At 34.9% G+C, this 18,915-nt stretch overlaps 1 protein-coding gene across 5 annotated transcripts in view; it reads right to left on the bottom strand.

Annotated features, from left to right (window-relative positions):
• Positions 1–18,915, bottom strand: part of LOC128868759 (putative polypeptide N-acetylgalactosaminyltransferase 9) — a 363,662-nt gene that overhangs the window by 133,705 nt on the left and 211,042 nt on the right. Inside the window, exon 1 of one of the 5 annotated variants that reach the window (XM_054111230.1) lies at positions 14,926–16,918. The exons of 3 other annotated variants lie outside the window; for them this stretch is intronic. The gene's annotated coding sequence lies outside the window, so the exon portion shown is untranslated. Of the gene's footprint in view, positions 1–14,925; positions 16,919–18,915 lie in introns of those variants that run through there. One more of the 5 variants, XM_054111232.1, reaches the window with a different exon arrangement.

The following is an 18,915-nucleotide window of genomic DNA, read 5'->3' as shown; positions in this document are numbered from 1 at the left end:
TTCAGGTGGTGCTAGTTTTTTTTTTTTTTTTTTTTATTGAAACGTTATAAAATTTGTATACATTTCATGGTATTACGCCTAGCATAAGCTAACAAGTAACATTATTCTATCCTTAACATTGAAATTTAAAAACAATTATAAATATTTTACAAACAATTATACAGCGTTGGCGACTAAATCTCGTGGCTTAGTTCTTCGAAGTCTTCTTGTGCAGACTGTTTTGGTAAGCTGTGCGGCCTCCGGGTTTATGTGCTCTTTCAGCCTGGTTTCATGGTTACTTGCAAGAATTTGGATTATATCAGCGACTTTTTTCACCGACAGATCCTTGTGCAGGTCGTGATTTCGCACATTCCAAGGTGCGTTGACCATGTCTCTGAGAATCTTATTCTGCAGGCGTTGTACAGCTTCAATGTTTGATTTAGTGGTACATCCCCATAATTGAATGCCGTATGTCCATACCGGCTTAACTACTTGGTTGTATATTAATAATTTGTTCTGTATTGACAATGTAGACTTTCTGCCAATTAACTATTTCATTTTTTTAATTTTTAAATTGATTTCAGTTGCTTTCATTTTGACATGTTCTTTCCATTTGAGCTTTGCATCCAAAGTCATACCCAAGTATTTTGCTGTATTACTATACGGAACAGTAGCAGATGATATTTTCACTGGGTTATAGGCTATTTTCTTGTTTGTAAAGTCTACGTGGACAGACTTGCTTTCATTTAATTTGATTCTCCAGTTTTCAGTCCATGCGACAACTTCGTCTATCGATGTCTGTAACTTTCTAGTTGATTCATTTGCGTTATTTCCATAGGCTAAGATACACGTGTCATCAGCAAAAGTGGCTATCTTACTTGTATTTGAAACAGGTAGATCTGCAGTATAGAGCAAATACAGTACTGGCCCAAGAATGCTGCCTTGTGGTATACCAGCTTCAATTTTTTTAATGTTTGAGTATGCTTGTCTTTGTTTCACTCTAAAATATCTGTCTGTGAGATATGATTCCAATAGCAAAGTATATTGATATGGGAGCATCGCTCTGAGCTTACGGATTAGACCTTCGTGCCACACTTTATCAAACGCCTGTGCGACGTCAAGGAATATTGCTGAATACACTTGATTGTTTTCTATGACCTCTTCTATGATGTGTACTATACGATATATCTGATCCATCGTTGAATGTTTTTCTCGAAATCCAAATTGGTGAGATGGTATTAATTGTTTATTAGAAATTATATCCTTTAATCGTTTGGAAAATAGTTTTTCAAATAGCTTTCCGATGGCTGGGAGTAATGCTATTGGGCGGTAAGATGTGACTTCGTTGGGATTTTTCCCTGGCTTTGGGATCATTTTAATTTCAGAAATTTTCCAATGCATTGGTATGTATTTAAATTCAATGCATGCATTCATTATTAAAGTGAGTTTGATTAGCGCTTTGTAAGATAAGTTCTTTAGCACTTCGGCTGTGATTAAGTCAAATCCTGGACTTTTCTTTTGTTTTAGTTTGGAGATTTCATTTGCTACCTCATCAGTGGTAAAACTTGTAATTTCAACAGATTCTTGCACAGTATGGGGAAACAAAGTGTAATTTATCGTTTCAAATGGCTTAAAAATTTTTTGGAGGTGTTGTGCAAATAACTCAGCTTTTTCCGAATCGGTTTTTGCCCAAGGTTGGTTGCTATTTGGCTGTTTAATTGGGGGATTATGTTGAATTGGTCTTTTCATATGTGCCATAGTCCGCCATAGAGAGTAATCAGAGGTTTTATCTGCAGATAGGTTTTGTAGCTTTATATTTAAAGTTCTGTTTTTATTTTCTTGAATAGCATATTTCACTGTTTTGGTGAGGTTGTTTAATTGTGTTTTAAGTGATGGAGACCTAATCGACTGCCACTTTTTTCTGATTTTTCTTTTTTCCTTTATGAGTTCAATTATATTCGAAGGATATCTTTGGCGATTAATTTTTTGGACTCTTACAGGTGTACTTAACCAAGCAGCTTTTTGTATCTGTGCTGACAGCTTTATTGTTTCCTTCTCAATTTCGTCAACATTATCGATTTCATTTGTCGTGTTTACATATGTGTCTAGTTTAGTCTTGAAGTATTGCCAATCTGTATATTTATTTGAAAGGAGCAGGTTACTTTCATTGATTTTTGGTTCACCATCAAGAATCATGAATATAGGTGAATGATCTGAATTAAGATCTAAACCATCCTCCAGAGTTATGATGTTGTATGGTAGTTGTTTGACTACGAAAAAATCAATCAAATCTGGAGTCTTATTAATGTCTGTTGGCCAGTATGTTGGATTGCCAGTTGAGAATATTTCACAACCACATTGTTGTGCCGCTTTCCACAGTTCGCGACCTTTAGTTGTCGTTAGGCGAGATCCCCAGTTAATGTGCTTTGCATTGAAATCGCCTCCCATAACGAATCTTCCTTTATGTTTATTTAAAAGTTGTGTGTATTCTGTAGACTTTATGTTATGTCTCGGCGGACTATATACTGCTGTTACCGACAGTTGGTAATTTGCTAGTGCTAGTGTGGAAATATTTTTAAATATCATATTTAAGATTTGTAACGGCTCATATTTTGAAGAATTTTTAGTTGGACGGGTTAGATTAGGTTAAAGCCGTTGCCCACCATGGAACAAACTCAGGCTCATAGCCCATTGTGATGTCGCTTGGGGAACTTGCCTCTCCTAAAAATTTTCAAAAATTTTACAACATCCCTAATTTCCGCAGCAGTGAGATCTTCCAATTCATCAAAAAATTGTTTACCGAAAATGGTAAACCTACATCTGGACCTACTCTATGGCAGCTTCTGCAGAAGTCGTGTGTTTCCATTCCTATCCTCTCGGCGTGTGTGCCTTTTAGGCAGGGCTCCGATTTAACGGAAATTAGTCTGCTAAGACTGTGCTTATTTTTGCCTAGCGTAGCAGAGACTCTGTGCGTTTATCATTGAGAGTCGCCCACAACTGTCGGGCTACTCTGCAGGTGATTTCATTTGGCCATCTTTCGTTCGCTGCTGTTACCATTTCTTCAAAAATAAGTAGCTGACAAGTCTGTAAGGGTATGCCTATGCCAATGTCTGTGTACTCATCAGTCAATTCGCTGCCAAGTTGCGCAAGTGCATCGGTTCTACAGTTACTCGCATTGACACACTGACTATGAATCCATATTACCTTAAAGTGAAATAACGCAGCCCTCTTTCTTAAGAGATGTGCGGCATTTCATGACTCCGTTAGAGGTTGTCGACTGCCTTGTGAGGAATTTCATCGCCGTCTGTCTATCAGCGAAAATGTAGATATCATCTTCAGGTATCGCATTATATTGTACCACTGACACGGCTTTTATTATTGTCATCAGTTCAGCCTGAAAGACACTGTAATAGTCGGGAAGCCGAAAACTAAAGTAGATCTCCAAATGTTCTGAATACACACCTCCACCCACCCTGCCATCGAGCGTTAAGCCATTTGTGTGTACATGAATGGACTCATCCTGTTTTTTAACGTCCCGTTCCCACTTTTCCCTTGCAAGCAAGAGGGTCGCTAGCGTTGTAGTGGCATTTGTAAGCTGGAGTTCATAGTCCACCAGTCTGGGAAGCTCCGAAATGCCAGCTAGGATTTTACCGTAGCCGTAGCGCGTGTTTGACTATTCACTTAAGGTGTTCAACTTTATTACCGCATGGCGGGCGATATATCTTGTCTGCAGATCTACTGGAAGGAGATTAAATGTCGCATATAATGCTTCCGATTGTGTGCTTGGCATTGCAACGGTTATGAGAACAGATGCCAGTCTTGGAACCTTTCAGCCTTTAGAAAATGCCCGCAGAGTTGGTTCCTGCGATAGCAACGCAGTAGGAATTCCTTGTTGACCGTCTGAGCTTATGCCTATGAGAGACATCCGAAGGCATACCGTGGCTGTTCTGAAGGCAGCATTCTGGCAAGTTGGGAAATTGCTCTACTGCGAGTCTCTAGTACCAAGCGACCAAATGGACGCTGCTGAACGGGTTGGCGAATTCTGTTAAATGTCGCCAGCAACAGTTCTTTGTACTTGCTTCAAGTGTTACTGTTTAAGGACTTGAGAATATTGTTGCGGTTTTGAACCTTACTGGCAATTGCAATCGTTTGTGCTAAGAAGAAGAGCAAACTATCAAAGGTGACCGCATCATAGTTTGGCGCTTTTTACAGTCGGTATTGGTGGGACGTCGACTTTAAACTTTAGCTGGCAATTTGAACTCATTCGTCCAGGATCGCAAGTAGGATCGCTGAGGATTTAGGGAAGGAGAGTAGGAGATTTCTCGCAGTGAGGAAACGAGAAAGGCTGTAGAGATGGACATTAGCTTTGAAACACAAGAAATCAATGGCGTTGCTGGTCGTTCTTAACGAGCAATCGTTGAGGGTTGAGGTGATTGAAGAAGCTTCGAGCTGTAGAAGTTGAAAAGCTGGCAGAAACTTGACTACTAAGACAATGAAAGACTCTGTGAAAGACTTGCCAACTGAGCGCACATACCCTATGATCTGAGAGTACCAGGAATATTTAAATAATGTGTCAACGTTTAATCCAGTCCTCTATGCACCCCTGGTAGGCCGATAAAGGGATGGCATTTATATTAGCTCCTTCGTCGCATTCTCTTTGATCGCCTCTAACGACTGAAATCTCTTTCCATGAAGTGGTAACTTCAACTTGGGAAACAAAAAGAAATCGCACGGGATCAAATCAGGCAAATGCGGTGCTTGCACGTTGGTATTTGCTTGGTGTTTGGTGGTCAAATAATTCAGCACAATTTGGGCTCGGTGCTATGGCGCATTATCGTCATGCAAAACCCAAGAATTATTTGCCCACATTTCCGGCCGACCAGGCAGACACTGATGATCCGATGGCGCTAAAAAGTGGCAGATGTGTGTCTTACAGTCCTACCAACCTAAGAAAAAAATATGGACCGGTTCCCACGTGCGCGGTTCGTTTAAATGAAACGTTCCCGGTACTTTCTGAACATAGGGTATAACATCCCTTTTTAGGGACGATTTCTTTAGCTTTAAGGTTTGTTAGCTGAATAAAACACTGGATACAATATAACTTAGAATATACAATAAGCAGTTCTACTAGGCATCTAATGTTCATTTCCGTTCCCATTTCGACTAGGGTTCTTTGGAGATAAGGCAAATTCTACTCTCGGTGCCATCTTTGTACTCTTGTTTGATTTCTGCACAGCCACTTGAATGAAATGTTACGTGAATGAAACCTCAGCTGAATGAAATGCAACTTGGCGAACTTGTAAACTAGAAACGCGACAATGAAATCGCTTTGGCTTCGAGTGCTGTTAACGACTCGTTGGTTGTAAATTCCTCGATTGTTGCTTTTAGTATGGCCATATTTTCATTGTTGTTGTATACGCAAAACATTTGCGGTTTTGTTCACGAACAAAACATAAAATTTTGCTCCAGTGTTTGTGATTTTTTTATGTTTTTTTTTTGTTGTGGTTTTGCCGTTTTGCACGGTCAGTAAGTATTTATTTATTGCCCATTGACTGTTTAACTGACGGCCATGTCGAAGCCAGCTTGCGCTGAAAACTGCTATGAGCAAACCATTAATGTTTTGTAGGTGCCCCGAGCATAATTAACATATTTCATTATTTTTATTGTTGGTGTTTTTTGTTTGTTTTTTGGTTTTGCATTCTGTTATTGTCTGCTGTTTGCACTGTCACATCGATTATGTTGATGAAGTCCAGTACTACTTCGCACCAGCAACTTCCCCAACTTGTAAATAAGAGGACGATAGGGGTGTATGTATATGTGAGTATATGGGTGTATGTTCTAGCATATACTTAGTGTGTTGACGCCATTGGTGCTGATGAATTGATTAATTATGCACACATCATTAATTATGCATGCCACTGTATGCGTGCTTGTGTGTAAACTTCAACGGGTGACTGTATTTATGTACACAGCCACGTGCATATCGATGTTTACTAAGCCACTGTAGTCTAAGCGAAAATAGGAATGCCAGCATCAGCAGTAGCCAGCCGCACTTCCTCCACGTAAATCACGGCACTGAGCGAATCAGCTTCGCTTGGCTTGCCGCAGTCGAGGCAACAGTAAAGTGTTAACTTAATGCTGCCACAGGTCTAAATTAAATACGAAAGCAACAACAAAAGCAATAATATCGCATAATTAATGAGTCCATACCTGTATACAGTAGTTGTATATCTCTTTGTATACCTCCTCACAGCAATCAGGCTGACTGAGTGCGTGTGTGTTGTGCGGCAGAAGGACGTACGCTTCAGTGATTAATCTGAATGGGACTGGCTGCCATCGAAGTGTCCAAAAGTAAAATTACTTAACTAAGGTTACGTATTTTCACACAGCTGCTAATCAGCAAGAATTAATTACATTTTTTAGCATTGGTAGCCTAAGGGAGTGCTGGGGTGGCTGGCTGGTTGTGTGCGCTAGTTAACTTTTTTCTGGAGAATCCATAAATAAATCAGAGTAATAAATAATCTATCTAGGCAGAGGGTGGTGTAAGGGGGAGCGGGTGCTAGTATCAGCAATGTGTTGTGCATATTGATATATTTAGGGGCGCTAACTTGAACTTGACTGGTGACAAGGGTATGCAGAATACTGCAGAAGTGATTGGTCATAACGAGAATCAGTTGAGTTCGGTGCACAGACGTTAAGGGAATAGATAAATTATGATAAGATGAGATTATATATGTATATAATTGGCGCGTACACCCTTTTCGGGTGTCGAGCTCCTCCTGCTATTTATGGTATGCGTTTTTATGTTGTTCCACAAATGGAGGGTTTCAAGCCGACTCCGAACGGCAGATATTTTTATGAGGAGCTTTTTCATGGTAGAAATACACTCGGAGGTTTGCCATTGCCTGCCAAGGGGCGACCGCTGTTAGAAAAATGTTTTTCTTAATTTTGGTGTTTCACCGAGATTCGAACCTACGTTCTCTCTGTGAATTGCGAATGGTAGTCACGCACCAACCCATTCGGCTACGGCGGCCGCCCAGATGAGACTAGTTAGGATAAAATAAGAATGGATAAGATAAGGAAATGTAAGATTTCTTTTCTCGCCCTTCTTCACGTGTTTTAACCACTTTTCTCCTGCAATTTTTGGTGTGCGACTCCGTTTACTGCTACGAATAGAGGAACCTGCTAAAATTCTTGCCAACTCCGTGCGGCAGAAGTATTAGCGCGTTTCCGACAAAAACACTTCAAAACTTGTTTGCCAGAAAGATTTTGGATTGATGGCAAACAGCAGTCATCATTTTATTTTAGCCTAGTTTTCATACTTTTTTTTTTGAAGTGAAACTTCTTAGGTGTCGATGGACGAGCGAGAATAGAGAGTAAAATTTCAAGGCCATGCAACGTTTTGGGTATTTTCGTTCCGCGAAAAAGAGAAAAAAGATATGGCGTAGAGAAAAAGGAGAGAGAGAGCTATACCTTATATATATCTTAGATGCACTTTAGGCTATTTTTCCTGAGTTTTTTTTTATGGTTCTAATTTCTAGTGAGAAATAACACTGACTACTTTTTAGCACTTTTTAGCGCAGACTTGTATTTTTGGTGCCTACTTTTTGGCGTTATATTTCCTTGGAGCCTACTGTTTGGGGCGTTTTTTGTTCCAAGTTTTTAGGCGTTTTGTTTGTTTGGTGCCTACTTTTTTACGCTTATTTCCGTTTCTTTGCTAGTGCTTGTGCGTACTCTAAAGTGCTATCCAGTCCGGCGTCGGATTTATTGATATTGCCTTGCGGTATTTTGTGCCGTTGCTGCGCTCCTGGAATCGCTGAGGAGTAGTGCGCGTTGTTGCCACGGTTTGTTTCCGGCTTTCCCCTACACCGGTTGACCCTTCTCCGTGTTTTGTAAATTTTGTCTATTTGTATTCTCTGTAAATGTTGTGAGTTTACTTAGATATATATTCTTTTTCTCTCTCTCAATCACTCTCGGGTCTCTCCCTCTTTCTTTGTCTGACTTGAAAGTTTCACTTCTGATATGTGTACTTGAGTCATGTAGGCTTGAACCTATTGCGAATGGATATCACGACAAAACTAAGGCGCACCAAATTTGACGTATTTGCTAGGTTTTGTGAAAATGTATAATTAAATTATTCAACATTTGTTTGCTTTTATTTTAATTTATGAATTAATATTATGAAAATCAAGTTTTTGCGTGCCGATGTTTTTTGTTTTTTTGTCAAGAACAGCAAAGAAATATTATTTAATTTTTTTTTTGCAAATTACTTTTAGCCATTTCTAAGAAATATAACGTTAAGAAGTTTATTTTAGCCAAAAACATAAAAAAAATTATTACAAAAAATTGGTAAAAATGCTAAAATGACCCGAAGATATTTTAAAACTACTTACCAAAATTTTCAACGTTGAACGCATCATAAAATTAAACAATTTTTTTTTAATTTTTAACAAAAAAAATTTTTTTAATAGTTATTTTATCCTACAAAATTAAAAAATAATAATAATTTGTAAAAGAACCGCAGTATATTCAATTTTAAAGAGCTCTTTACCAAAATTTTCAACGTTGAAGAAATTTTAATTTTTTAAATTTTTTCAGTTTTCCAAAAAAAATTTTTTTAAGTATATTTCATCTTAAAAAATAAAAATAAAAATAAAAATGTGTTTGTAAAAACGTTGAAAAGAACCGAAGTGCACTAAACTTTTAAAACTCTTTACTAAAATTTTAACTTTGAATAAATATGAAAATTATTAAATATTTTTCATATAACTTTCAGTTTCTCCAAAAACTTTATAAAATGTACAAAGTAAAAAAACAAATTAAAAAAATTCTATTATCTAATTATTGGAAAGAGCCGAATATATTTGACTTAAACAACTTTTTACCAACTCTTTGCTGTTCAACATTAAATAACTCTCAAAACTACACAATTTTTTGCATTTTTTTTTTCAGTTTTCCTAAACAAATTTCTTTAAAAAGTTTGTTTGCTTCCAAGAAATGGAAAAACGGTATAGATTTGCGAAAATGCTAGCGAGAACTTTAAAAAAAAATTTCGGTTTTCCAAAAAAAACATTGGGTAAATATTGGTTTTATCCTACGATATTTAAAAAAAAAAATTATTTGTAAAAATATTGAAAAGAATCTAAGTGTATTAAGCATTAAAAACTCTTTACCAAATTTTCAATATTGACAAAATTTAAAAATTATGAAATACTTGTTTCCGTTTTCCCAAAAAAATGTACAAAATGTACAAAATTAAATTTTTTTTTTAAATGTTGAAAAGAGTAGAACATATTTCACTTAAAAAACTTTTTACCGACTCAATTCTTTCCAAAAAATTTATTTAAAAAGTTTATTTGATCCTAAACACGGTATATATAGAATTGCGAAAATGCTAAAAGGCTTTAAAATATTCAGTTTTTTTTAAATTCAGTTTTCTCAAACAAAAAATTCTTAAATCCTTTTATCCTACAAAATTAAATAAAAAAAAAATATTTTTTTTTTAATCTTTAAGATGGCCGCAAATATTTCACTTTAAAAACTTTACCAAAATTTCCAATACTGAAAAAATCGAAAAATTATGAAATTTTTTATTCAAAAACATTTTAGTTTTGCGAAACCAAATTTAGTTAAACGTTTATTTTTAGGCTAACTACTCTAAAAACTCTTTCAGTTTTCCCAAACAAAGTTCTTTAAAAGGTTTATTTGTTTCTAAAAAACGGTATAGAATTGCCAAAACACTAAAAAGGTTAAAAAATAAATAAAAAATATATTAAATGTCTATTTTATTCGAAAAATGCAAGAAAACTCTTTCAAAATATTTTTAGTTTTCGAAAATAAATTTTGCTAAAAATTTTATTTTATTTATCAAGATATTTAAAATAAAAAAATTAAGAAATAATAATTTTTAAAAATATCAAAAAACTGAGAGACAATTGACTAATATTTTCAAAATTAAACAAATTTTACAATTATTACATTTTTTTAGTTTCAAAAACATTTTTTTTTTAATTTTGATTTTATACATAAAAAATAATAAAAAAGTACTAAAACAACTTTCACAATTTTTCAGTTAATAGGACTATCAATAAGTTCGTGCGGTTTTACAACAGATGGCGTAACTTGATTATTATTCCATCGATCCACATTTCCAAACATTCATTGGAGAGCTACTGTCGTAAGGCACAAACGTCAGTATAAGTTTTTTATTTGAAGCGTAAACAACAATATTTTTACCACACTTGAAAATGTCGAATTTCGTGCCAAATAATGTGTTTTTGCGGGGAATTCTTCTTCATTATTTTAATATGAAGAAAAAAGCAGCCGAAAGTCATCGTATCTTGGTGGAAGTTTATGGTGAGCATGCTCTATCTGAGCGAACGTGCCAGAAGTGGTTTGCACGCTTTAAAAGTGGTGATTTTGGCTTGGAAGACGAAGAACGCGAGGGTGCGCCGCCAAAGTTCATGGATACCGAATTGGAGGAATTGCTCGATCAAGATCCGGCTCAAACGCAAGAAGAGGTTGCAAAAACTTTGGGAGTTGATCAATCAACCATTTCCAAACGTTTAAAAGCCATGGGAATGATCCGAAAGGTAGGCCATTGGGTGCCGTATGAATTGAAGCCAAGAGACGTTGAACGCCGTTTTATGGCATGCGAACAACTGCTTCAACGGCACAAAAGAAAGGGTTTTTTGCATCGAATTGTGACTGGCGATGAAAAGTGGGTCCATTACGACAATCCAAAACGTCGGGCAACGTATGGATACCCTGGCCATGCTTCAACATCGACGTCGGCGCAGAATATTCATGGCCTGAAGGTTATGCTGTGTATCTGGTGGGACCAGCTGGGTGTTGTGTATTATGAGCTACTGAAACCGAATGAAACGATTACGGGGGATGTCTACCGACGACAATTGATGCGTTTGAGCCGAGCACTGCGAGAAAAACGGCCGCAATACGCCGATAGACACGACAAAGTTATTTTGCAACATGACAATGCTCGGCCACATGTTGCACAAGTGGTCAAAACATACTTAGAAACGCTCAAATGGGATGTCCTACCCCACCCGCCGTATAGTCCAGACCTTGCGCCATCCGATTACTATCTCTTCCGATCGATGCAACATGGCCTGGCTGACCAGCACTTCCGTAATTACGATGAAGTCAAAAAATGGATCGATTCGTGGATTGCGGCAAAACCGACCGAATTTTTCACAAAGGGAATCCGTGAATTGCCAGAAAGATGGGAAAAAGTAGTAGTAAGCGATGGACAATATTTTGAATATTAAATTTGTAACCGTTTTACGTCAATAAAGTTTCAAATTTCGAAAAAAAACCGCACGAACTTATTGATAGTCCATTATCTCAAAAAAATTTCGTTGAAGCGTTTATTTTATACTAAAACGTTATTAAAAAAAAGAGAAATATTTAAAATTTCACCTTAAAAAGTTCATTCGCAATATTTTCAATATTGAAAAAATTTCAAAATTAATAAATTGTTTTCCAAAATTTTTTCAGTTTACTTCTTTTTATACAAAAACCTACAAAGAAACTAATTTAACGAATTGACAACAATTTTCCAAATGCTCGGATCACTTAACATGAAATCGCTCTACATAAAACGCTCTAATGCAGCCAAACGCAGATCTACGATCCACATCTATGCCTGCGCGCGTGCACTGCCAGTCTAAGTCAGCCAAAAATGTCAGATCAGCTGCACACAAGCAGATTGAATGCAATGCTGGCCTGGAGTAAGCTTGAGCTTGATGGCGCCTCAATTCTGGACGCTATTCCAGCAATGTTCGCAAATTGAAACACAAAATAGTTTTAAATTATTTCTGATCTACGATGTTTACTGTCGCATGCGTCAATTTGTTCAACTGTCTGCGTTAAACAATGGATTCCACTATATTTATTTATGTTAATATTTACATTGGAGTGTTGAGTCCCGTACCTGTTGAAACAGTTTAAATGCGATGGTGAAAATGTAAATAAAGAGTGATTAAAAATAATCGGATTGAAAATAAAATTTCACATGAAATGTAAAAAGAGCAAGGCGAGGTATTTACCCACACGGCTACACTATCTCGATATTGGGCGACGAAAATGGAAATGGACTGGGCATGCACTTCGGAAGCTTCATGGAGATATTGCGAATGTAGACTTTGACTGGAAGGAAACCGCAGACGTGGAAGACCATCCAACAAGTGCAGACGATTAGATGAAACAGAAACGCTTCAAGCAGGTGGTTCATGGCGACAAATCAAATTTCTAGCATTAAATAAACCTAAATTGCACTTTGCTGTTGAGACCTTATGTTCCTCCTAGGAACCACGGGGAAAAAAACATATATATATACGCCTTCTACTAAATGGGTCTTAACAGCTGTAAAATTTCTGTTTTGACTTTGTTCCGTTTTTTCGTGTGGGCGCCTTGATGCCTTAACATTTCATTTTCAAAATGGCGTCAAGCGAATCAAATGGCTGTATATGGACATGCAAATGGCGCGGTGAAATGAAAATTTAATTGTCGGACTACGAAAGGACTGCTGTTGTGAAGACAAGATGATGGCAAGAAATTCCTTAAGGCAGATAATATATGTTTTACGCTTTTATTTTAACAGAGCTTTTTAGCAACATTTATAGAAGCATCTACACCTTCTGGTTATATAGATTAGAGTCATTCATAGCACACCAGTAACATTCTGGAAAATAAATTGATTTGTGCTGTTCATGTATACGTAGATACATATGAATGAAATTGAAATTTGTATTTTAAATTAAATTAAATTTTGTAAATTCGGCTCTAAAAACAACTAAACGTTTCCCTTATTGCACTATTGAAACCGATCGGGCCTTTATTTGTATACTGTCTTATTTACAGTTTAAAAATATGTTTACTTAATTTTTTACTTAGGTTTTAGAATTTCATTATAGTGCTCGTATTGCCTGCCTTTCATTTTTATTAAATTTGTTATTTACTTTGCTGCAGTTTGGCTATTGCAACTTTATAATTTTTCCAATTAAGTTATTGTTTATTCAGTTGCTTGCGGACAAAGCATATTAGTTCATCTACAATTAAATTAGTGTTTATGCCAACGAAGCTTATCTTCATTATTGCAAATTCGTTTACATGAAACTTTTAATTAAGGGACAAAGGCTGTTGTTAACTTACAAATGTTCGAGCAATAAGCTACTTTGTACAAATGAAAAGTTGTCTGTTTTTTTTGTTTATTTTATTTTCTTTAATTGCTTTATTTTATTATTATTTATTTTATTTATTTATTTTGTATATCTATTTTATTTTATTTTTATTTATTTTATTTTATTACATTTTTATCTATTTTATTTTATTTTTGTTTTTGTTTATTGTATTTTATTATATTTTTATTTATTTTATCTTATTTTTATTTACTTTATTTCATTTTTCTTTTATTAATATTATTTTTATTAATATTTAGTTTTTGTTTATATTTATTTTATTTTTATTTGTTGTATTTTATTGGGTTTTCTTTTTATTTTTATTTATTACTTTATTTTATTTTGATTTATTTTATTTTTTTTTTTTACTTATTTTATTTCAATTTTGTTTATTGTATTTTTTTATTTAATTTTCTATTTTGTTTTAATTGATCTCATTTTTGTTTATTGTGTTTTATTATATATTTATTTATTTTTTTTTATTTTTATTTATTTTATCTTATTTTTATTTAATTTATTTGATTTTTCTTTTATTAATATTATTTTTATTATTTTATTTTTATTTTTACTTATTTTATTTCAATTTTGTTTATTGTATTTTATTTTTATTAATTTTATTTTACTTTTACTTATTTCATCTTATTTTTGTTTATTTTATTTCATTTTTATTTTTATTTATATTTATTTCATTTTTATTTATTTTATTTTTATTTATTCTTTTTTTAATTTTTTTTATATTTTTTTTTATATTTATTTTATTTATATTTATTTTATTTTTTTCTATTAATTTTGTTTTTATTTATTTAATTTACTTAATTTTTTTCATTTATTTTATTTATTCTATATTTTCTTTTGCCTGAAAACAGCTTTTGCCTTATCAAATTTGTTGGTAAATATAGCAAAGTATTTACAGTAACTATGAAGAGTAAACATTTAAAGTAAGAATTTGCCAACAAAAGCAAAAACAAAACTCGCATGTAGTTTTTTGTGAACTTTCTTCGAATAAAATTTCATCAACAATCTTTCATACACCTTTCAAGTTCAGGTTTTATAAATTTCGATATTTCGGAATTTAATTATTTCGCGTTTTATGAATTTCAGGATTTAATGAATTTCGGAATTGAGTCATTTCGGGATTTAATGATTTCGGGTTTTCTGGATATCAGAATTTAATGATTTCAAGTTTTATGAACTTCCAGATTTCGGGATTTCGGGATTTCGGAATGTAATGATTTCCGGTTTTATGAATTTCAAGATTTCGGAATTTAATGATTTTTGGTTTTATGAATTGCGAGACTTCGGAATTTAATTTAATCTCGGGATTTCGTTATTTAATTATTTCGGGTTTGCGGAATTTAATGATTTCGGGTTTGATGAAGTTCGATATTTAATGAGTTCACGATGTAATTGTAAGGAATCTCGGAACTGAGTGATTTCGACTTTTATGAATTTCGGAATTTAATGATTTCGAGTTTTCTGAATTTGCGGATTCGGGATTTCGCTATGTAATGATTTCCGGTTTTATGTATTTCCGGATTTCGGAATTTAATGATTTACGGTTTTATGAAGTTCGATATTTCGGAATTTAATGATTTCCGGTTTTATGAATTTCGATATTTCGGAATTTAATGATTTCCGGTTCTATGCATTTCGGGATTTCGGGATTACCATCCCTAGTGAATTTTTATAACTTATCTGTGGGGAAAATGTTGATAGGCAGTATAATTTAACATTCAAAAGTGGTTACCTGCATTTCATTTATTTTCGTTCAAGAATTAACTCACAATTTCGCCTTCTTCTTAATACTTCACATCTGCAATCTTTTAACAATTCACTATTCTCTCTTTTTATTTTTACTTTCGTTTCGTTTACTTTACTTTTTGTAAGCTATTTATTTTAAAAGATAAAACTGCTTAGTTAAAATTGCTTTTTCAACACAGGTTTCTCTCTATTTCTCACACCTGTGTAAATATTTTTCAGTAAAATATAAATACTATTTTTATTTCCAATCACATTTTCGCCATTACAATTTAGCGACGCCACAATTGTCCTTCTACGGTACACACGTCATCAACCGCCTATATTCAGAGAGCGTTTTTAATTTGTATTTGTACTATTCATTTATTTCACTCTTTACTTTTTCATATATATTTTCATTCGAACTTCCGATGCCACCGTCTATTAGCACGCAACTGACATTCAAAGACTTTTACATTTGCGCACAGCCAATCAACCAACTGTAGCTCGTCGACTGGCGCAGCAGTGCAGCTGATAAAAATACACTCATACATGCATGTATGTACGCATGTATATGTATAGTATAAATATTTGTATGTGTATTAGTTTGATAAAAGCGTTTTATCAAAACAAAACATTTTGTTGCCACTTTTCCATTGAAACTCTTCGAGATTCTTTCCGCCCCAGTACCAGTTGAATTTAGTGAATACCTCGACCGCTTATACTTCGTGCTTGTTAGACCCCAGCCCCTCAAACAACTGACTAGTAAAATTCTAAATATGCATGTTTGTCTTCTGATAAGCGAGAATCATGTATTAGTGTGTTAATGTGTGTTGCTGTGTGTGTGTGTGTACGGCCTACGTTCTACGCTTTCGTAATTTGTCACTTTGCTTGCTCATTTAAAATTGTAGGTTTTTTAGTCGCTTTGCTTTTTAATTTCTCACCTTTATGTAATTTTTTTTTTGTTTTTTTCATTGCCGAGGCTAAAACATGCACCCTTTGTAGTTAAGATAAAAGAGGTAACAACTCTATAAAATTGAATTATGTTGTTGTGAAAAATGGGTTCACCATATTGTAGATGCGCTTGTAAGAATTGAATAGCAAATGTTGTACCACGCACAAGTTTTATCAGCAAACCACACCTCACTTTCACAGCAGCCTTCAGGGTGAAGTACGTAGTCGGCTTTAGTGATACCGAAAATCGAGCGGATGTGAGTGGAGGCTCAATGAGAAGGGCCCTTTAGGTGCCCGAACCGCTGAATGAAGCGGGATGTTGCGAATATAGCAGACTATATAATGAGCTCTACAGCGATGTGGCGAATAAAGATCCAGAGTCTCCGTCGACTAGGTCTTTTTAAGCGGATTAGTCTCAACGCTCTAGCCATGAAATTATCTGATGCGGTAAGGCGATTAATAGTCAAGCCTGATAGCGCCTTTGCAGTTAAAAAATGGGGGCCCACTGAAGAGTAGATGCTCACATAGAACAACCTCAACACTCCTCCAGACAGAAATGAGATGGCAAAAGGAACTCGAAATTAGGTTGAGTCTCACTGTTGGATATGGATTGGACAATGCCCGTTTATCATTCCGGTCAATGCTACTTTTTTAGATCCAGAAGATCTGATAAATGTCTCCGACTCACAAATGGCCGGCGGGGCTTCGCGATGTTACATGGATCTGTATACGCGTCCAATTGAGCTACTTTTAGACTTTTCTGTCCAAGATCAGACCAAATATAGCCAAAGTAATCAATCACCTTCATCAAGAAGAGTAGCAAATATTTGTAGATCGAAAAAGTTCCCAGCTGTAATGTCTCTATTTCAATTAACTCAGAGAGCTTAAAAGAACTAGATTTACTAATAGCTTTGAAAACAAACCAGAAGACACAAGCAAGAATATTCGGTCAGAAATTTTTGAATTTCGTTATTTCAAAAGTTGAACAAACTAGCACATACTCCCTCATCTGAGACAAAGCGGCAAGCTTTTCATCTGGAACACGGAAATATTTCAAATAAAGAGTTAGTATATGAGCTTGTAAGAAAATCTACCCACGTTTGACTTTGACTTTCTTCGAAGAGAATATGCATGCTGTTCCTACCTTGCGGAACAACTGAAATGCTAACCACAAAGCTTGGTTGCTCACACAAAGTATTGAAACAGTGATAAACTCAATTAAAAATAAGAGCAGCCACGTAATGATTGACGTTTCAAGTATATTCCACTTCTGTTGGCTAATGACAGTAATGGAAGTCAGAGAAAAGATAATCGCTTCGAGTCTCAAATCGCTGCGGCTGGAAATGAAGTTTGCGCCCTGACTAAAATGAAGTAGGTATATATAGCAAAAACAGATTTAGGAGCTGATAAGTCGCATGTAGAAGTTATCCAAAATGGTAGAGAGGAACTGATAAGCTGCATGCATCAACTCCTTCGTTTTGCGTATAATCGGTCCCCTGTCGATTAGAAATGAAATCCGCAAAAGGAACGATACGGCAATCTGCGCCAACTGTTGCGAGATTAGTCTAATGAAGATTATTGCATATCTGTAAAGTTCTATTGAGCATATCGTGTGAAATATTAAAGACTAATGTCTAATGGTCCCTTTCATGATGGCTTTAAAATTGCTAAATATGATATCGATCAGATTTTGAAGATGGACAAGGTTTTGACATACCTTTTTTCTTCGTCAATTTTCAAGTCTCATTCGATAACGCGAAAAGTAGTTTCCTTTCCGATGACCTTACTACAACCATTAAGCAACACCAGCAGCTCAATGAGAATTCGGAAGGCCTCTCCATGCCACTTGTTAGCAAGAGAAGCTTCAAACGAAAGGAATATCTGTCGAATGGCTTTTACAGTTTTTACAGAAGAGTTGCAGAACTAATTCTCTGAGACACAATCTTTGCTAAGAATGAACAGTTGCTGGTGTATACCAACTTTACTGATATCATCAGCCTCATATTTGGGATCATTACTACTTGCTTTTCTAAACTGGATAAAAATGCGAAGCAAGTGAGTCTGAAGATGAGCAATGACAAGGTGGGGTTACTCTATCAAACCAATAGTCAATCCACTATTAGTATCGTTTTTATTATCAACCTTGAAATGCAACGAATCCAAAAAATCTTTCTTGCTAACAAAAACTACTTTATACTGAGTAGACAATTGAGTAGCAAAGCCCTCTTTCGCTAAACACTAACAACTACATTCTACGAATAAGCTTTGCAGCTGATCCATCACTGCCATCGATATAAATTATGCGGTATTGAGTAGCCAGAGTAACTTTGTTTTATTTTTCAGTCTTCTCTTTATTAGTATATCCGATGAAGCTGGTGGTACTAAATTGAATTAAATTTAATTTGATTTTCTAAAACTCTACTTAGCTGATGATCAGCAATTTCTCTTCTCTTAATCAACAGGAAATTACCATCAATTAAGTGAAATAAAGTGGCGAGACGAAAGCGCCACCAGGCATTAATCAGCAGCAATCAAGAATTGAAAACAGGTATTTCACAACAACAAATAAAACAATAATAGTTTTTTAATAGTTGGTATTACCCTGCAGCAAAAATATAAACCAGTGAAGAAGAAGCGACTGGTTCAGAACTAGTACGATTTTGATAATTGAAAATAACATAAAAAACAATTATCTGAATCAAACGATTCATACTACTATTAATAGGTATTTTAGCTCAACTAGTGAAAAACTAGTGCAACAGTGTCTGGTCCAAAACTAGTTAGATTTTGTCAAGTATGGAATAGCTTGGCATTTTAAAACGATTAAAATGAAAATAATAATCTTAAAATAGTAAGTAAAAATATGAACTAGTGAAAAAGTGTCCGGTCCAAAACTAGTTAGATTTTGTCAAGTTAGAAAACAGGTACAGTAAAACCATCAAAACGAATATAATAATCTTAAAATAGTTGGTACTGTGGCAGTAAAAATATGAACTAGTGGAAAAGTGTCTGGTTCATAACTAGTACAATTTTGGCAAGAATTGAA

Source organism: Anastrepha ludens, chromosome 6 (genome assembly GCF_028408465.1).
Source record: "Anastrepha ludens isolate Willacy chromosome 6, idAnaLude1.1, whole genome shotgun sequence".
NCBI classification, from domain to species: domain Eukaryota; kingdom Metazoa; phylum Arthropoda; class Insecta; order Diptera; family Tephritidae; genus Anastrepha; species Anastrepha ludens.
Note: the sequence above shows the minus strand (reverse complement) of the source record. Positions and strands in the feature narration are given on the sequence as shown.